Genomic DNA, 22,249 nt, shown 5'->3' on the forward strand with positions numbered 1-22,249 from the left:
AGCTACTTCACCTTAAGCGATACAAGCCATAAATATTTTGCACAAAATGTACTATGGAAGTCACATGCTGGGTGAAATCTCATTTTGTTTTAGCCTATATTTGCTCCCTATTTATATTTAACAATATTTGCTCCAAGTGCCTATTGAGCAAGACTTCGTGGGTTTAGATGTTTTTCCCTATGACATGGGTCTAATGTTGGAAAATAACTTCCAATCCCAATAACTTGAACATGAAGTTGTCAGATGGGAAAGCGCAGAACACAGACATTACAGGAATAAAGGGTACACTGATGACTTGGGGCAGTTTGATTCATTGTTGTGGTGAAATCCATATATCATCTCTGGACAGCTCCAGCATTGCTATCTTAGTAAAGATAGACCAATACTGTAATGATTTTTACCACAAGGTTTATAGAAATATTAGAATAAAAGCGGACATCACATCTTACTCAACCTGGAAGTTACAAAGTGAAATGAATTAAAAATTAATTTTCTGAACTCCATTGTATTTGCCATATTAGCTTTATGTATTATTTCATTTTCTTTCTGCTATAAAATTCATTAATTTTAATCCAGGATTAACACAATAAGAAGAAGAGAATTGGTTTTCTGTAGCATCTTCCACACTCAAAGTATCCTAATGTGCTTTATAAATAATGAATGAGATACCGCCAGAGAAGGGACTCTGCAGGCGAAGAGAGTGGCCATTGTACAAACTGGCGATAGCTCTCAGAAAAAGACAAATACTCAAATGAAAGCCCTTTCATGCCCTGACTATTTTTCCCTCTAAGTTTTGGTGAAACTTTTAAGTAAGTTGTTGTCTGGGAGTAAATGTCATGTCTAAAGAGAGGGATCAGGGAATGGCTATTAGAAAATTCATTAATCAGAGTGGTATTTGTAGGTCACGATAATCATTTAAAAGGCTCCCGGGACTTTTCTCTTCTAAAACTTCTCCTCCTATAAAAAAATTTGGCTGACAGATAGAGAAAGACGAACTCTGTATGACTCTACTCATAGGTGGAAGTTAAGACATAGACAAAGAGAACTGATTGGTGGTTACCAGGAGAAAGGGGGGTAGGGGGAGGGCACGAAGGGTGAAGTGGTATACCTACAACATGAGTAACAATAATGTACAACTGAAATTTCACAAGGTTGTAAACTATCATAATCTTAATAAAAAGAAAAAAAAAATTGCCTGAGGTTGAAACCTCTACCAAGCAATGCAAGACAGTTCATAGCTCCCAGAAACTGGTGAAATTCAAGTATACTGTCTTTTGCTACAGGAAATAATGCATATAGTAAACTCTGGTGAGTTTACCCCAAACAAATATTTTTTCTGAGCTGCAAACAGAACTCAGACCTAATCAAAATGAATGAGTCTATGACTAGTGGTTTCCCTCTTATAGGCCTTAGTCTGTTTCTTTCTAATATAAGTACACAACATTTTGTGGAAATGTGGCAGTATCTTGAACACCATGATGAACGAGGGAGCCACAGGTGAACTTGGAAAGACAGTGCCTTTCTAGCCCAAAGTCCCTGGATACCTCTAAATGTACTCTTTTTAGAGGGTCTCTACACATTAAAGAAATTTAATTTGCCATTTCTTCTTTGGAAAAGTAACACCACTACTTGAAGCCTGGCTACTGTTTCAAAGCAGAAAAATCTAATAGGTTGAGGGACAATCAGGTTGGCATTGTTTTTCTACATTTTTATATGCTAAGTTAGAGAGCTAATGTATTAGCATTCAATACTTCTGTCAGAGGTCTTATCCTTGGGAACAGGTGAATCTAAAAGGAATATCAGCTGTGTGGGTCAAAGCTGAGGAGCAGAAGCCAGACTGGAAGAGCTTGATTGACATCCAAGTGGATGGAAGTCATCCGATTCTAATGGGTATGAATTGCAGTTGAAGAGAGGAGCCACGTGCACTGCAGAGGAGTTGACTCCGATGGCATGTCCAAGGGGCAAAGAGGAAGTCAGAGAAGAAGATGAGGTAAAAGTCCCAAAGCTGAGGTGATCAGAACCAGATTGAGGCAGACTGGGAGGCAGAAACTGCAATTAAAATTAGAGGATGGGTCTAGTGATTCAAGTGCAGTGATGATCCAGGGACAGCAAACTTTCTGTAAAGGGTCAACTTGTAAATATTTTATGCTTTGGAGGCCATACAGTCTCCATGGTATTTACTTACTCTGCCATTGTAGTGCGAAAGAAACCACAGACAATGCATAAATCAGTGGATGTGGCTGTGTTTCAATGACACTTCACTTGCATAAAGGGATAGTGCTCTGGATTTGGCCCACAGGCCATACATTGCCATTCTCTTGACAAATAAAAATGGCAAGTAATAGGATATATTGGAGTATATGAGGAAGCCATTTTGTGTAAACCTAATTCGGCCTGACCTTGTCTTTCCAAAAGGGCCTGACCGAGGCCGTTGAGCATGCATTGTATATCTGCTTTAGAGATTCCCTATGGCAAGAACAAAGGCCCTTGAGATAAAAGTGCAACTTCCCTCCCCCTCCCAACATTGGCATCTCCTTAAGGATTAAGCATCTTTCCTTAGGCTAGGAACTGATTGCTGCGCTCACCTGTGACCACCCAGCTCAAAACAATAGACTTGCCTCCTGCTATGCCCTCCGAGAGAGCAGACCCACTACCTGCTGTGTCCATCAAGCGCTGTGCTGACAGGGCAATCTTGTGACTATTGTGGGAGGGACATTTCAATCACATGTGAAACATCCTGTATGGGGGGTATATAACCACACTGTACACCTCACTTCCTTGGTGCCCTTTCTTCCTTTGGGAGGAAAGGCCCCGGGCCATGATCCTCAGATTTCAGCTCAGAATAAACTCACCCAAATTTTCATTTATAGATTGGTTATGGATTATTTTCATCGACGCTCTGATATGAACAGTGCTGGTTTGACGTAATCTGTGGTTGGACAGCAATCATGCTGGAAAGGCAAGGGACACAGGTGCATATAGACCCCTGGAGTCTGGGCACTCTTCAGAGAAGGCAGAGCTGTTGAGGGACTTATATCGGGAGCAGTCTTTGGTAACTAGGAGACCTGGTACAGTCTGTGGCTACTGGAGACAAGGAATTTAAAAAGATACAGAATGTGAAGTGAAGAACAGCAAAGGGAGAATTTACTTATTTCAAAACTATGTTCCTTCCTTTATGGTCATCTATCCAGATGGGCAGGGAGAACTCTTACTTAATCCTTGGGAATGTATTTATACAACTGTAGGGAGGAAGACTTTTTCTCTACCTAATGTGGGTTCCTCTGGCTGGAGAACGAATTAAATTCACATGAGACAGAATAGCAAGAGAAAATTAAACAAAGCTTTATGAGGACCATGGCCCGGGGCCCTTCTTCCCGAAGGAAGAAAGGGCACCGAAGAAGTGGAGTGCACAGAGTGCACCCCCAAACAGGATATTTCACATATGATTGAAATGTCCCTAGCCTAAGGAAAGATGCTTCATCCTTAAAGAAATGCCAACTTTGGGAGGGGGAGGGAAGTCAGTTACAGGAGGTTACCAGAGACAGGAATAAGATTATTATGCAGATTTAAGACCTTGCCTTTGGCATTGATTAAGAGTTTCTAGAGAGAAGGTCATCTCCCCTTCCTGGTACGGAGAGGGAGATATCTTTACAGATGGAGAGTTCCTTTACAATGTAAATGTCTCTTACAAAGGGTAAGCAAGTTCTACTTTTCAGTTGCTTTCCTATCTGCAAAGGAACCAGCCTCAAATAATCATCATGCCAAACAGACATATTTTGGGGTGGCCATTTCCAGGTCCCCACACAACCAATGTCTTTGCCACTTTGGTGGTTGAGATTCTGTTTTATTCTGTATACTTTAAAGTGTTTTGTTTTTGTTTCTGTTTTTGTTTTTTTGCTGAGGAAGATTAGTTGTGAGCTAACACCTGTGCCAATCTTCCTCTATTTTATATGTGGGTTGCTGCCACAGCAGGGCTGATGAGTGGTGTAGGTCCATGCCCAGGATCCAAATCTGTGAACCTGGGCTGCCAAAGCAGAGGGTGCTGAACTTAACCACTATGCCACAGGCTGGCATCTATATATATATATATTTTTTAAAGATTTTATTTTTTTCCTTTTTCTCCCCAAAGCCCTCTGGTACATAGTTGTATATTCTTCATTGTGGGTCCTCCTAGTTGTGGCATGTGGAACGCTGCCTCAGCATGGTTTGATGAACAGTGCCATGTCCGCGCCCGGGATTCGAACCAACGAAACACTGGGCCGCCTGCAGCGGAGCATGGGAACTTAACTATTCGGCCACGGGGCCAGCCCCGGGCATCTGTATTTTAAGTTTTGATAGCTGCATGCAGCTCCCTTTGGGTTAGGCTGCTTCACAGGCAGGGCTACTGATGTATTCTCCAGGATGTGTATTTTATTATTACCAGAAAGGGTATCTGATGAAACTGTACTATATACCAGTGACTATTTAAAATAATATATTGCCTGACTGAAAATATAATCAATGTGCAAGCATATGTGTGTTTGTAGAGTATGAAAATATACAACAAAACTTCACCAGTCCAGGGAAAAAATCAGTGCTCAGAGAACAAGGAGAAAACAAGGACCATTCGTAAACTCATTGGTCTACATTCGAGCCTTAAAACAAACTCTAAGTGGAGGAAGAGCCAAATACATTTTTCAAGGTCTAGAGGCAAAGCATTTTTATGTTGAGATCTCTTTGAAAATACCAACTTTGTGCTATTGTTAAAATATTTTTGATCTTTAAAATTCTTTTAGATATTTGTGTGTTTTGTTCATAAAACAGTGCATATATATTCTCTTCTTTATTTTGTTTTTTGTTCTTTCAGCTGCAATAATTCTAAGTGACATCTAGAGTCATATCATCCACTTTCACAGCATTATAATATCAAGGAGTTAGAAAGAAATGTAGGTCTTCTTAAGGTCTTTCTCACAAATTATGTTTCTGCCTGGGAAGATAACTTTCCTTAATATATGCTGACACTTTAGTCTGTTTCATTACATGACTTTAATTTGTATGAATCAACATTGCTATCATAATCACCATCACTATTTATTATGCCAGACATCGGTAAAGTACTGTGATACATTATGTCTCTTAGTACTTACAAAAATTCAGGGAAATAGATGAGGATGCTACGTTCAGAGAAATCAAGTATCTTGCCCACGGTCACCAGTTGGTACATGGCAGAGCTAGGATTTGAAACCAAGTCCAACTGATCCCCTTAACCACTCTACGTAGTAATAGATAAATACATACATATATAAACATTGTGTAACTAATAATAAAAATTGTAATGATATTAATACTAATTGCTAACATTTACTGAGCACTCACTCCTATTTGAGATAGAACTCTGAGTCTGTTTTTTCTACTAGAATGCAATCATGGATCATCAGCTCTTGTATAGATGAGCTCTGCACTCCCACCTCTCATGTTCAAAGCTGACTTCAGGAGTGTCAGGGAGCACTGCATTGTTGAATGCCTCTGGCTTAATAATGAAGTCCTTCTTGCCCTGCTTCATTCTGCTTCCCAGGCAGTAAATAGGGATTTGCTTTAGCAAACACAGAACCATGTTTCTTGCAAGATTTAGTCTTCATGTACCATTTACACTTTCTAAGGAAAGATTATGACAGTGACACCATCCTTCCAACCTTGTTAAAGGAAGTCAGCTGGCCTCCTTTGACTAGGAATCTTTTCTCTTTTGCGTTCATTCATTCATTATGCTAATATCTTCTGAATATATAGAATGTACAAGGTGCTATTCTAGGACCAAATTGAGTTGTGAACAAACAGACAAAGCCCCTACTCTTACAAGGTTTTCATTTTTCTGCATAAAGAGAGACAATAAATGAATAAATGAATAAATCCATACTATTAACAAGTACTATAAAGAAACAAAAAGAAGAGCAAGCAGTAGGAATTGACAAGGCAGGATGGAGATGTGATATTTTGCCTATCTTGTTTCTATCTCCTAATTTATTTATATAGAATCTTGTATACATGGGGTCTAAGTAAATTTCAACTGTCTTATCTGTGATTCTCTACGGGCTTCTTAAATATTCATTTCTTTCTTTGTAACCTTAAGAATCCCATCTCCCCCCAGTGTAAATGATACAATTTAAGATGGAACTGCATAAAGAGGAGTAGGACAGAAAATCTGCCATGCCCTATGGCTGTCCAAAGAAACACTTTTAATGATTTTCCAATGCTCATAAAAAATAAGCACCCAGGGCTTCAGGTTTCTCCATGTAGAAGTTACGTGATTGAAACCCCCATTGCCACACAAGGAGAAACTATGGCTAAAAATTTTCGTGGGTGTGTCTGTGTGTATGATGTGTATTTGTGGTGTATTGTGTGGCTATTTGGCTCCAGCTGGAATATAGATTTGGCCCTAAGTTCAGAAGGGAGCAATAAGATTGTTTTAAGATTATTGATTTTAAAGATGGCAAGGGAGAAATTCTGGGCCGTTATGTTCTTGAGTCCTAAAGTGAGAAACTTGTCACAAGGCAACTGGATTCAATAGTATCCAGTCAGATTTGGAGACTGATGGAGGAGTGTCAAGAAAACTGTGAGCGGTGGAGGATGGCAGTACACCATTCTAGCTGGGGATGGCGTTTGAATGGTGCCATTAATGTGCAATAGTCTGTGAGCAAAAGCAAGAGTAACCATGATTCACAGAAGTGAAAACACACATGCACAGGTGCAAAATCAACATTTCTTAGCAAGTCTATTGAGTAACTCCAGATGTTTGTATCGAGGTTTGCCTACAGTTAACATTTTAAACTTTTAAACTCTTCCAGTTTTTAACAGCTTCAGACCTCATATGGGCCTGACTATTTTAAAGCATCTTAAATTTTCTCGTTTGTTCTCAAAAACGTTGAATGGCCATATCTGTGTTAATTTAAATTTAACTAATAAAGGCACACATGATTTGCCGTAATTTTTATTAACTTAAAACTTTTGGGCTTTTAGTTTAAACTAAAATCATGGAGTGTAAATTAATTTGTATTCAGAAAAAAATATCTTATAGGATTTCATAGGAAAAAAGTTTCCATAGGAGAAGGATAGAAGGGAATTTATAAAGACACCAGATCTCCAAGGATGTTAAATTGCCATAATATGAAAAATTAATAGTTAACTAAAGAACATTATTTTAAAATACTAAGGATATTAATTTTTAAAAACTCTCCTTCCTGAAATATTTGGAGAAAATGTTTAATGCATAAAGTAAGCAGGGGTACATTTGTTCCTATTTTGAATGTTCTCCTATGGAGATTTGGCCTGTCTTTTATACATACAAATATAAGCTGCCAGGAATCCTCAGGCATTAAAGAGGATTCAAGTAAACTTCAACATGAAGGTGAAGCTTACAAATAGAAGACATTGAAAGCCCTGAAAATATGTCACCAGAGCCCAATGTGAAAGAAAAAATCTAGCATCATGTAAGCTTAGGATTTTTTATGAAACCCTGAACTGCAGGGAATCATTTGCAAAATAAGGAGGCATTCAAATTTTGTTTTGGAAAACTCTAAAAAGGAGACTAATAACCATTAAAACACACACACAAAACTTTATTATTGTCATATTCTGAAAAATGTGGGAAAATAAAAGCCATTCAGAATCTAAAATTGGTATCGTGTTTATTGAGGTACAGCATTGGTATTGTGTTTATTGAGGTATAGCATTAGAAATTTGGTTACAAAGAGTTTTGTATTAAAGATAGTTATATTTGAAACAACTAAATCAAAAGATGTAATAAAAGAGTATTGGGGGGCTGGCCCCATGGCCGAGTGGTTAAGTTTGTGTGCTCTGCTGCAGGCGGCCCAGTGTTTCGTTGGTTCAAATCCTGGGCATGGATGTGGCACCGCTCATCAAACCACGCTGAGGCGGCATCCCACATGCCACAACTAGAAGGACCCACAACAAAGAATATACAGCTATGTACCGGGGGGCTTTGGGGAGAAAAAGGAAAAAAATAAAAAAAAAAATCTTTAAAAGAGTATTGGAAAAGCTACTCTCCTTAATTTTCTCTTGAGAAATTTGTTTCAACCAGCTTGTCCTTGATTGACATGATGGACACACAAGATTTTATTCTCCTGATTTTTAAATAAAATCTTGTATTAAATAAGATATTGTCTTAAAAGGGTAGTTTTACTAATTAACCAACTTTATGTGAATATTGAAATTATAAAGAATGTAATTCACATTTAGAGTAAAGATATAATATTTGGAGTGTTAACATAAATAATAGTAAATCTAGGAGCAGAGGAAAGCTTATTTTCTACCTCGCCATATCGCCATATAATCACTTCAGTTCAAGATTTGGGTAGAATAAACTGATTATTCCAATATTTACTGAGCATCTAATATGCACTTGGCACTGTGCTGGCTGCTGGGGAGATGTACAGGGTTTGTACAATCCTGCCCCTGTTAACAAGGAAGCTATTTGCTGAATTGAATGGACAGGTTAGTTCAAGAAAAAAATGTTGGAATAATAAAAGCACTGTCAGGACAATGGAATCAAAGCAACTAAGGCTCCATAGCTTATTGTAGCGAAGCTTCACCGGATTCCAGGGAGATGTTTCTCTTTATGCTTTAATAAGGAGAAGATGTTTGTTTCCAAGTTTGATGTTTGGTTGTATACCCTGCTGATTTAGAATATGAGAAACATGCTCTGTGTTTAGAAAGCAACTTGTAGCCTGGGGCTGGGGGAGAGTATTTTTCTATGTCACTTGGTCCCTTAGCTATTTGCTTCCTCGCTTGCTGCTGAATTCTTCACATCTTTATCAAATAATCTTGTCCACATGATGACTCTTGGGGCAGTGATGGGCACGTGATAGTTCATGATCCTTACATGAGAGCCCCTGTTAGAAAAACAACGCTAAGCCGCAATTGTGATGATTGCACTTGAAACAGTTGTGCCATGTAATTTGGCAACAGAAAATGTGGTCTGGTTACTGGTTAAATCCAGCTTTCTTTTAAACCAGTTGACTGAGTCTATTTGGAGGGACTGAAAATAAAAACAATTTCTCTTTCTACTAAAAATATGTCAAACCTAGACATATTCTCAATCTCTTCTCTTGTTAATGGAGCTATCTTACTACCACACCTGCTTCTAGTTGGGCATGGACATAGTGAAAATGGGATTTGAATACGATCTGAGACATCAAATAATGACGTTACATTTTTTAGATAAAAGCACCAATCAACTTTGTCAACTAACTGCCACGGCAACTATTATTTGAGAAGCATAAAAAGTTAAATTATGAACATAAAAAGGCACAATTCACATCCCACATTATTGTACAGTCCTTTGGGTTCTGGTAAGGTTCAGTGGTCAGTGGCTCTGGCTGGTGGATATCAATGACCCCATTGGAAATTGTTAGATGATGAACAAATAGCTAAGACCTATATCTTCTCCTGGATGTGATAATTGAACTGAGGTGAATCTCCTGAGAAAGAAGATTAGGTTAGAACTAATAGTGAAGAAAACTCTGTTTTCCAGTTTATTCCATCTTAACTCTAGGGACACAAAACTTCAATTTACTGGCTGAGCAAAGGTCATGAGGTGATGTGCAAGCAATGTTACAGTCAGATTTCAAGGCATCTGGAGTGGATATCATTTAGAATCCAAAAGCTCAGGGTCAGAGTGGAATAATTTAAAATATCAACAGCAAATTTGTACCTGTGCTCAAAATTCAGCTTGGGAAAACCAGTTTCTTTGGCAAGAGCTCTGTTAATAAGAGATATGCACTGGACACTGATAGACCATCAAAACTGTGATAACTAAAGTTGATGTCTTTTTTTTCTTACTGAAGCTAATTGTTATTTTTGAAAACTTAATTGAAATTAAGCACTGTTACTCAGACTTCCTCACAAATGTCTCCCATTTGTTTACCATTTAGTCCTTCATTAAAAATATGTTTATTGAGTTTCAACTATGTAAGCCAGATCTGGAGGTACAGGCATGAAAAAGACAACCGCAGCTCCAGCCCTCCTGATGCTCACATTCAAGCAGACCACACAGACAAAACAGTTAATTACATAAATGGTTATGAAATTACAATTTAGCTAAGAAGTATCAAGGACAGTAAAGGGAGCTAAGAGAGTAACTGGAAGATCTGATATAGTCTGGGGTCAGGAAATGTTTCTTTGAGACACTGAATTCAACTGATCCTAAAGGATGAAAAGACATGAATAAAAGAGAGTAGAAGTTAATGAAAATAGTGCTGTGGGTGTAGAAAGCAGCATGTGCAAATATCCTGAAGCAGATGCCTTGAAGAAGGCCAGAGTCTCAGGAGGTGGGCTTAATAATGATAATGGAACATGATAGGTTGGTGAGAGAGTTTTTGCTCTGCCAGTGCTTTCTATTAGCATGCCAATGAAGATCTTTATTTTAAGAACAATAAGATGTAAAAGGGTTTTAAACAAAGATTGATATAGCCATATTTTCGTTTTTAAAAGATTGCTCTGGATGCAACGTGAAGATTGCTCTGGATTGAAGAATGAGAAGAGTGAATAAAGACTAACCAGGAAAGAATTTCTAAGGTTCAGTCAAGCTATGACAGAAGTTTTACTAGGGTGGTAGCAGCAAAGCTGGAGAAAATTGAGATGAGAGACGTTTAAGAGGTAAAATTGACAGAATTTTGTGATTAAATGAAAATGAGGGTGGGAGAGGATGGTTTGAAGAATGACTTCCACATTTGGGGGTCTGTATAATTAGGCACAATCATACTATTTATTGATAAAAATAACACTAGAGTAGGAGCATTTTGGGAGCAGTCATTGATAAATTTGAACAAGTTAATGATCCATAAACATGTTACAGTCTAGCAAAATTGATAGGACAGAACATTCACGTGTTGATACAATTTTTCTGTCACCTGGACAGTGTCTAACATGTTTAACATAAATGTTTCTCCTTTTATGGATAAAGTAACTGATTACAGCAAACATATTCTGTGAAAAAAAAATGGCTTTCTCTTTTTAGAAAGAGTTACTCTCCTACTCTACCTCATTCTTCATTCATTCATTTATTACTCAATAATTCACCAAATATGTATTGGACAACTTACATATTACTGACTTTATACTGGATGCTGGACATATGGCAACGAAGGAGGAAGATTCTAAATTTTCTAGTGTGAAGAAATTTATAATGTATCAGGAAGAAAAATGGTATCACCCTTCTTTAGGCAATTTAGTGATATGTCACAAATATTAAAAAATGTTAACATTTTCATATAATAATTTACTTTCTAGAAATACGTCTTTAAAATATCTCAGATAAGGAAAAAAACTATGTAGAAGAATGTTTTTCAGTGCATTTTTGAATAGCAAAACAGAAACATCTTAATGATCAATAATTGATATTTTGACAAATATGATATATTCATATAATATAATAATCTCCAATCATTAAAATCATATTATAGAAGAATATTTACAGATATGGAAAAATGTGCCTTCTATATTGTCTAGTGCAAAATTTGTGTACATGTGATTCTCATTTTGCAAAAAAAAAGCTCTCTATATAAATATTGATATATATATGGTAGGTATGTTTTGGAGGAACGATATTTTGCTGATTCTTCTTTTTGCCGTTCTTGGTCCTCTAAATCTTCTATAGTGATTGTGTGTTCCTTTGTAACCAATGGAAAAGAATCCAATCAGTATAATTAGCTGCCAATATAGATATATTTTTTGTTCTTGAAAACCTTTTACAGGGCATGTAATTATTGCAGAGTTGAAACAACAGTGTGTGTGTGTGTATGTGTGTATGTGTGTGTATAGGGGTGGTTATGAAACCATCTCAGTAAGTTTGAGGCTTATTTCAATCAGATGGAAGTAACAGTTTATTACAAATATTCATGCCTTTTCATTCCCAATAGAAATGGTCACTGGGTGTATCAATGAAAGCCTTCTCTACCCCAGCTAATATTCAGAGGAATTAACTGATGAAAATGGATTACTCCATTAGTGGTATTTTCAAATATAATTTGAATAATATTTTAGCCACAATTGTTGAATTTTGGAAGAAAAGAGATGAAAAGCCTTACTTCATAATAGGCCTATTATTAAATTTCTTTACTCGCACAGTTCACCAGATGATTTCTTTCAGAACTTTACAACACTAGGTGTAAAAGCCTGAAGATCTAAAAATGAGGAGTTTCCTTATAAAATCCTATTCAGTATTAGGAACCATGGTAACCAGTCAATGTAACACAGCAACGAAAAAAATACGTAATCCAATATGGATAGAGCAAGGTTTGAGTCCTGCCATGTACTTGCTCTGATTCCTTGAGAAAAATCTCTCAATCTGTTTCTTTGCTTATACATAATAGATAATGTGTTTTTTTCATTTAACAAATATTTGAGCACCTACTATGTGTCAGGCATTGAAGAAGCCAGGGCAGAGCGATGACTAAATTATGTATGATCAAGGCAACAGTCTGGGCCAAGGGCAAAGTGTGTTAAGAGCCTGAAATGGTGAAGAGTGAGTGAGAGAGAAGCGTGTACAGGTCTAACAAAGCGAGGCAAGTCTATGAGATCACATTACAATTCAGACAACATGGTGGATGTGATTTGATTGTTATATCTAATGTTTAACCATTACAATGTATATTTGAAATTCATCACTTCTCATGCTCTGTTACAGAACTAATGTAAAGATTTAATAGAGTGTTTAGTCAATACGATTTTAAAATTGTATTGCTTTGCTCACCTGGATGTTGAAGTGTCTTTAATCTTGGATGGTCTATAGAATATTTGTTTCCAAGATTATACACGAAGTCTCTTTTGTGAAGCGTTCTCTTTTCTTTATATAAAGAAGAGGCATCGAGGTCGATCTGAAGCATGGCAGAGTGACGTCTTTCCTTAGGGACTCATTTAGAGGTGAAAGAAAGGCCGTGCTCTGCAGATACATCTTCTGGAACAGCAGGTTACATGACTGAAAATTAAGTTCCAAGTTTCAAAATAATCTCCATTAAAATAAGAATATTCTACCCAAGAGGACTAATGCAAAGATTGGCCATAGTGTGGGGATCAGCCGTAGCTGGTACTGAAATCCCCAGGCCCCACTGTTTTAGAGGGACACAGAGGAGGAAGAGTAGCTGGCACATAAAAGACTAGGAAATGAAATTGAATCATGGTCAAGGGACACTTAGCTGGAAGTGGGCTGAGAACCAGGTGTAGAGTCAAAAAATGAGAGTGGGCCCTTTTTGACAGTGTGAAAATCTATAGGTGGATAGAAAAAGAGAAGCTGGTTGTCAAGGCCGAGAAGGAGTAAGCAATCTCTGGGAGATAAGTCACTGTCCAGAAAAACCAAGGAGTGATGAAACCTGACTGGAACCAATAAGAGTTTACCTAATAGGAACTATCTCAGAGAGAAGCTGCTTCAGCATCTCCTACAAAGCGATGCCACCCTTTAATGGTGCGGCCTCTTACGTCCTTTCATGTTGAAGGTCTTTATTCCTCAATGAATATTAACAGATGTTTACAGAGAGATGGAGACTGAGACACAAGACTAAGGAGTTTTTATGGGCGCTATAAGGGAAGAAATGAAATAAGAAGATTTACTGAGACTAATAATAATATTCACATATGGCATTTATATACGTTTGTCAGCTCATAAAGCACTTTCACTTATGTTACACCCCACTTTTGAGATTAGGCTATATATGTAATAAAAGTGTGTGTGTGTGTAATGTACATACACATATCTGCCCCGTTCAATGGACACTTTGTAATTATTGTACTTTGTACTTATTGAAAATGGCTCATACAAAAGTTGGTTTAATGCCTAAGCTGCAGGAGAACTGAGATCCTGCCTGTCTTTTCCTGCTTTGTTTGTTAATTGAGAGGAGCCAAGGAAATCCTGTCAAAGTAGGAGTTGTTTTCTTTATTTTGTAGATGGGCAAGTTGAAACTCGGGCAGGTAAAGTGACCTGTTGAAGGCTTCAAAATGTCAAAATGGTAACTCAGGACTCTGCACTTCAAATCCCCTGCCAGTGTTCAAGGAAGGATGAAGTCAACTGAAGTGTCTGAGATGGGGTTGAGCAACTGGAAGATCCCGAAAGGCAGCAGATTCAGGTAGGGAGGAGAATTCAGAGATGACGGCAAAAAGCACACAGAATGGGCAGAACAAGTTCTTGAATTTCTTTTACTTTTCTCAATCTTGCTGTCAATGGATGTATTTATTCCTATAAATATTTAATTAGGTGATTATACAGCTATCAAAACAGATGAAGTTAGAGGAAACTAGCATTTATTGAGCACCTGCTATGTGCCAGACACTATCTTTTTTTTGGATTTTGTACATTACTTCATTGACTCCTTACAACTATCTTGGGAGAAATAATTACTCTCATTCCCACTTTAACAATGAAGAAATGGAGACCAAGAGAGCTTCTATACATTTTCCAAGGTTTCACAGGAAATGGTAGAATTAGTCTTTCTAATATCATGTCTCTCTAACTCTAAACCACAAGCTTCTTGAATCAACAGATATGTATCAAGTGCCTGTCATGAGATCTGCGTCTTCAGTATGAGATCTAGACCTATAAGGAGGCAATTACAGTTAGTGAAAAGCACTGGGACATTTCCAGATGCTAAGAAAACGTTTGGAGCAGAAGCCCCTGATGCCATCATGGGGGTATCAGTAAAGGGTTTCTGGAAGAATTATCTTCAAATATGAGACCTGAAGAAAGCAGAAAGTCGAAGTCTTTTCACTGTATCTAAAAATATTTTCAAAATGAAAGAAAGTGGATATTTTCAATTCGAATTATTTAGATAATTGTCTTGACTGTCCACATCACCTCACTTTCCACTTCGTTGCCTGCTCATGCAAGTGTGACTTCAGAAATTGGAGTGTTACAAGATGAATGATCTTACCATGTGGCAGAGAACTAAATGTGAATTGATTTTATAATGATATTATCTCCCAGCAAATCATATCCAGCTCTATTGTGGAATCATCTGCATGTACTACTCTATGACACTTTGATCAATAGCTCCCACAGTTTCCTTCTTTTTACAATATATGTGGCTTTTCCTGTCTTCCTTCCTAGATATACTGACTTTCATCTTCTATTTCACTTTTCTGTGTAACAAGATTTCAGATTCTTTTGTCTTTATTATATCCCTAAATCACATAGACACAAAGTATATAAATTTGACTCTGTAGTTTCAATTTTCCTAATTTGGGATATGTGAATATCATTAGCATGCCATCTACATCTCTTCCACCCACACATTTATTTTGAAGACCATGTAATAAATGAGAAACACCAAATTCCACTAAGCACTTAACTACATTTCTGGTCTTGCTTTGCTATCTTCAGCTAGCTTTTAATCTCCATGAATGTTAAATGACTTTCAGTTTTCAGAGTGAAGTATTGTGGTATGCTGCCAGATACATGACAGTTGAAACACCCACAGACTTTTGGCAGGGAATAAATCAGTGAATGTTCATATGGGTGAACAGTGTCTTAACAAGGGAACCATATGTGTTCCAATGAAAGGATTTGTGCAACCAGTTTGATAAAGGTATTTTCTTTAGCTATGTAAAGAAAAAAAAAATTATCAAAAACTATCAAGAAAATAGTATTGCCTTTCATGCTTTTTACATGTCACTAGCAATTAGCCAAGCTCCTGGAGGAGTTTTTTGTCTTCAAAGTATGGATATCAGTGTTTTATTGAGCCAAACAGATCCTGAGATATATAAAGAACAGAATATGTCTTTATTTCCACAGTTTGCCAGATTGAAAATGAAAATGTGGACAAGCATCAAGTCTTGAATAATAAAGATAAGTCCAAAGTAGATAAACAAACTGTTTATTTAGGACTTTTAGAACTAAATATAATTTGTTTCAAGCAAAGGTGTAGAAAAGTTTCCGTGTGGAAGACCATGAACTGGTGCATGATGCAGAAGTGAGCATGACTGTGGCTAAGGGAATTTCAGTATGGGCAAAGAAAAATATTAAATGATTAACTGTACGGTTGATGTAAAATATTTTTTTCTATCTATGCTCCCTCTCAGGGTGAGCTAAATGGATCAAGAAGCGGCCTTAGTTCAGCTTTGATATGATAAAGTAGTTATTTCACAGGATTCTACTTCCAAAAATTCACATTTTACCCAATCGGAAAAGAATTTTCCAAGATGCAGCATATCATGCTGTCTTCCCGGCTCCAAATTACAAACAGGCCTACATTCTGTGAACACAATTTTTAATTGATGTTTCCCTTTCACTACATATCACAAACTTTCCAGTCACTTCTCTGTTTCTAGCCTTCAGTAAATGATTTTCCAAAAAAAAAAGAAAATCATCATTTTGACTGTGGAGTTCCCATTTGGGAGATGGCTGAAGGTAACCTTCGTGTAAGAAGTTTTCTTGGTTTCCTAAAATTTCTATTACAAATGGCAAAAATTGTACCATTCTCTCTATCTATTAGACAATGCAAATAATTTTTCTTTTATTTCTTTCCTTTTTTTCTTTGCTACTATTTGGCTATTTCTTTCTTTTAATTCACAGTCATGCATCCCTCTATGAATTTCCTCTCTCTGACTTTCAATCTAACCCAGGCTAGAGCATTCTCCTTTGCTTTTTTTTCTTGTATTCTCCAGACTGATTCTAAGCAAAACTTCTATCCAGTGACTGGAAGGAAAGTGTGCCAGGATCAATTTTCATTTATGGTCAAATTTTGTTCCCCTCTGCTCTGAAAAGTGGTGTTGTGGGATGTGCCAATGAGGTACAGATTATTGGCACAACCAATTTTATTCCTTTGAGTTTTATTCTTGTCTAAGTTATATTTCATTCCTGAAACCAAGCTTCCAGTATCTATGTTATAATGACTTGTTTGTGTTTGTTTATCCTTTTAAAATACTAGCATAAGATGCTACCAATAACCGATTTTGCAAGGATAGTGAAATAGACGTTTTAGAGATTAGCCAGTAATAAGACTAAAAATCTGAGTAATCTTGATTTTTCTTATAAACATTAAAAAACCTCTTTTCCATAAATGGTTGAGATATTTTGCTTAACTGATCAGAGTGGTTTTCCTATTTATTGTACTACATTTCCATACAGATATGCAATCTTTACTTTTTGCATAGCTTCTCATTCTGCAGTGGACACTTCTTGGAGGAAAATGTGTGATTGGCAGAATTAAACACGAGCATATTCCCCTTTTCTTTTCTCAGGGTACCAACATCTGTAATAGATTTTCTGAGTGTGACATTTTAGGATACTTCATTACAAAATTGTGTTAGTATAAAACTAGCTTTCTTTCAACATAAGAATTCAGTTATAATTACAAATATGAATCCCGGAGTTGCTGTTGTCTGTAACCCTCAAATTTATATAGGAGATCACAGAACCAACAGATATTAATCCAAATCTCCCTTCTGCCCTTTTTCAACTCGCTTAAGTGGAAGAATACAAACAAAATACTAAAGTTAACATACCCAGAACTAAATTGTTTAGATATCATTTTGTAGCTGGTCTATGAAAGGTTTAGTCACATTGTCAAGGTCACTTATGTAAGCAATGACAGATCCATTGTCCTTCAGAATATTCACTTTCCTTCCATTCTGCTACTGTTTCTCAATTCAGCTTTCAGGCTTGACAGGTATATAACTGTCAAGAGCTAGCAAACCAAAATGGTGAAATGATTTTCCTTGTGTGTGATGAAACTGTTATGAATACTGGTGCAAATTTGGTGAGTAACAAGAGTCGCCCAACTTTTATCTCACAGCTTTCCTTTCTCCCACCCCTCATCTTTTTGCATTAGCTGTAACCAATATCCAGTGTTAATGATTCACGACAGCAAAACTTTGAGAAGGTGACAGCACACAAATGCAGGTTTCCTTCGCTATCTGAAAGTAGAACGTTCCTATGAAATCTTTCATAAGCTGAAACGGCGGAAAGCGAAGAAGCAATTACCCATTAATTTACACGGGAAAAGTTTTTGAGCATTCCCAGACCCCAAAAATAATCTACCAAATCATTCCAAATAACACATAAAGCTAAAATAACACTAACATATAGTAAAAGTAAGAATGCTATGATAAAGACACATCCCATATAAAGTAGAAATAATGTATGCACAGAATAGTTTCACTTACCAGAATCAGGAAGACTGCGAGCACACTGGAAGGCTGAGAGGTGGTGGCGGTGACGATGGTGATGATGGTGTGTTAGGCTGAGTCGTCGGAGGTTGGGATGGTGGCAGGTACAGGAGACTGGGGTGTTGGAGAGAGAGGAAGAGGGTCGTCTATTAACATCTCATTGTCATCTGAATCCATCAGGCCGGGCAGTTCACTAACGTCTATGCCTTCTACGTTTGCCTGCCCAGATGTCGAAGGTCGAGGTTCCTCATCTGTTGTGGCTGATATGGCTGATGTGAAAGCCTTGAAATAGGACAGTATGCTTGGCTGCTTAGCTTCTGTAATGGCTCTCTGCAAAACAAACAGTAAATGCTATTTTGGCTTTTCACCCTTTTTTGTAAAAGTGGAAATCTTTGGACTTCTTTCTATTAGCAAAAACAGGTACTAACATAGGTCTTTCCTAAAAGCAAAGGGGCAGAAAGCAAACTTGGGGATAGCAGGTGGAGGGGTGGGGCCCTGTATCCCTTCCCCCTGCCCCACGCCTGCCCCTGTCCTCTCTGTCTTACAAGGTTGACCCTCCAGAGCAGCAGGTTCACACCGGCAGTCATTGGGAACCATGGCTTCTGATCCTTTCCTTCGGTCCCTCAGCAAGTTAGATTCTAGGGAGGCTTGTCCATGTCACTCTTCACCAGATAGACTGAGCACGGGAATAAAACAGTGACTGCTTTCCTATGTTGAAAAGTTTACACGAGTCCATTGAAAAGAGGAAGTTGGGTTGGCAGACCAACCTCCAAAACACACCAAGCCAATGGAACCACCTGCAAGTCACTGTTTGAATAGCACAGATTCTATTGATCCTTTCTGGTATTTATCATAGATTATTTAATTTTCATTAGCTGTAGATGAAATTTTGAATTTTCAGTTTGGCTGCTGTTTTATTTGATGTAGACATTCTACCGAAAGGTAAATTACGGTGTGTCTGTTTGTGTGTGTTTCTATCTCTTTGAATTTAGGATAAGCACTGCAAAGTGGATAAAAAGTCTTGAAGATGCTAATTGCCATCATTTGCAAACATGCACGTAAAACTGGTGAATGGAAAATAGCAGATAATTGCATGGAAAATAAGCACGTGATATTATGTAGAATCTTATATGTCAATTGAAAGAAAAAATATACAAAGGGTAAAGAAAATCCCAAACCCTAGATAACTCACTCCTCTCTCAACAAGAAGTGCCTCTCACTTCTGTGTGAGCCTGGGCACATAGACAAGAACATCCTGGTGCTGAGCAGAATAATGTTGTGCCAAGAGCCCTGGAGTAGGCATCTGATATTCTGGGTGTAGGTATCCCCACCACATCCTGGTCGTGCATGAACTTGGACAAGACACTTGACTCTCCCCAGCCTTGGTTTTTCTCATCCATAAAAAAATGGAGCTGTTGAAAGTAAACGATGTAGGAGAAATCATTTTATAAGATGTGAATCTATAATAAGGTAACATTTCTCATATTTTTAATAAGGCCAAACCGTTGATTGACTAATGAGTATGACTCCCTCCAACCTCTACACACCCACCCCTCACTTAAAATCAAAGGGGAAAAGAAAATCAACTCAATCCCCAGGAAAAGTGACTTAACTTTCTAGGCTGATATTTACTATAGAGAAGGAGGCTGACTGGTCTTTTATTCTGGGGACATCACCTGGCAGGCATGGGGCTTAACATGACCACTGGACGTGCTTTGCGTTGCTTTCATTAAGCCCCTACAGCATTGGAGAGGTGATGTGTGTAGCAGCCTTATGCTGGGTCACAGTACAAGCAGCTCAGATCCGGATTCCTCATGTGAGGCTTCATTACACTCAGTCGTGTTGACCAGACACCCCTTACAGGTGATTGAGTTTGTGACCCTCTTTATTCATCAAATATTTATTGTCTCTGTGAAAAGCCCCAGACATTCTAAGGATTCAAGAAGAGAAGCGTAAGACTTGATATATGTCTCCTTGGATCTGGTTAATGCTCTGATGGGGAAGTAAAATTAAGTAGACAACAAATTGCAATACCCAGCAGCGTTCGATAAATTCCATATGTGTTGTTAAGAGAATAGGGCTGTGGGAACAATCACATCCAGCTGAAGTGATGAGCAACAACTACGTGGAGCAGAAAATACCTTCCACTTGAGGAGTGGAGGAAATTGTAGAGGGTGGGAAGGGAAGGGTTGGGACGGGGAGGGCAACACAGACAGACAGAATGCCAAAGACTCTGGAGGCTCTTCGAACAAATTTACTTTCTAAATGCCTAGATGCATTTGCGGTACCATCAGACAACCTTCCTAATTCTGCATTGCAAATCACAAATAAGATACCCTGAGGGATCAATTGATATGAAGTGTAATTGCTATAAATATAATACATATTAAATATTGAGTCCTGTTATTACTATTCATGCTAGCATAATTAAATATATATTTAAAATGACTATGATTTAAGTAGATTAGATTAATCAGAGTGGCAGCAGTCACTTAGATTAATGTCCACGGTATTATGGTGAGAGTTATGATACTCCCAGCTAGTCCATGATCATACAAGTCTATTAAAAAGCTTTCAGTTAAAACTGAGTCTCTGCTACATAAAGAGTCTGGAAGCATGTGGCACTATTTTCCCAACCAGATTCTCCCTGAACTGAGGCTAACTCTGGGTCTGGTTTAGACTGGTAGTAAAAAGGAGGAAAAACAGTTCTGGACAAGAAACCAGAAGACCTACTTTTTTGTTCTCAGCTCCTCCCTTATCTAACTGGGCCATTTTGATGTATTATTCCTTGAGAACAATCTTGACTCCTTAGTGATTAAGTGAATAAGTAATTAATACAAGCCTTGAAGTGCTGTTCAAAGAAAGGTGGGGTTGGAAATGGAACCAGAAATTTCTGGAAAGTTTGAGACCATCTATAAATCAAGAATTTACCAACTTTGTCTAGATTGTTTACACTGAAATTTTTCTTTCCAATGACACAAAATTGGGCAATGGATTTGTTTGCTGATCATGTTGATCTGGTCTAAGGTAAAAGGAAAACAGTGGAGAAAACAGAAAGTCCAGGGAGAGAAATGTGGACATATTGCAATCATTGGAGCAGATTTGTCACATGTATAAGTGGTCCCTCTTCTTTGTTTGAGAGGCACAACCTTGCCGCACTGTAGTCACACTTACAAGAGAAAGCCACACTGTTCCATGGAGCCTTAAATGATATCATATGACAGCCAGGGTTCTTTATCGCAGATGGCAAAGCACATTCCAGCTAGTTTAAACAGGAATGGATTTACTAAGGCACAGATGATAATTTATGATCCATGGGGAAGGGTCAGGGAACCAGATTTGTTTTTTATGGTCAGGAAGAAAATGCCCAACCACATCACGAAACTCTTCTACGAGAACTGACCATGAAGTTATACTAATTCCTAGGAACCTATGGCTGGCCTGGATGCCAATATTCTGCTATGCTGTTCCGAATATCTGACTTCCGTTTGACCAGCTGCCACGTTATGCAGGTACATTGATTGGAAGAAACTGATCCTAAGCCTGCAGCCTAGCTGGAAGGGAGTTAGTGAAATTTGTTTTCAGCTTTCCAGCCTACATAGTAAAGGAAAGGAATCTAGAAGGATATAGGCACATATGCTAAGTGAGCCAAATATCAGTGTCTGCTACAGGTAATATCAAGTAATATTAATAATAACTGCAATAATAATAACAACAAGAGTTTTCATATATATAGCACTCACTGTATACAAAGCCCTGCTCTAAGTCCTCTTAGCTGTTTTATGAATTCAATCCTTAAAAGCCACTTGCAGAGATAAGTACTCGTCCGCATTTTACAGAAAATGAGGTGTAAGAGGAGTAGTTAGTTGTCTCAGGTCACATAGCTGCTGAATGGCAGAGCCAAGCCATGGATCCTGGCAGTCTGGCTCCAGAGGCCATGACCTTACCCACTACCCCACACTGCCTCTCATGAACAGAGGGAGGGGACTCTGACAATGAGAGAAGGGCGAGGTGTGACAAAATCATCAAAATCAGTTAACCCAACTTTATTAGCCTTGGTAAACAGATGGGCTCTGATCTAGAATTTGGCTCCAACCTGAAA

General features: G+C 37.9%; 1 long non-coding RNA gene across 1 annotated transcript; it reads right to left on the reverse strand.

Moving 5' to 3' along the window:
* Window positions 1–7,664: 7,664 nt before the first annotated feature.
* LOC123277743 (uncharacterized) lies at window positions 7,665–18,471 on the reverse strand. The gene is made up of 3 exons (XR_011494749.1): window positions 18,145–18,471; window positions 12,746–12,970; window positions 7,665–7,973 (listed from the first exon to the last, which is right to left on the reverse strand). It is a non-coding gene; the product is annotated as an uncharacterized lncRNA (long non-coding RNA).
* Between the last annotated feature and the right edge of the window lie 3,778 nt (window positions 18,472–22,249).

This window comes from Equus asinus, chromosome 16 (assembly GCF_041296235.1).
Source record: "Equus asinus isolate D_3611 breed Donkey chromosome 16, EquAss-T2T_v2, whole genome shotgun sequence".
Taxonomy (NCBI): domain Eukaryota; kingdom Metazoa; phylum Chordata; class Mammalia; order Perissodactyla; family Equidae; genus Equus; species Equus asinus.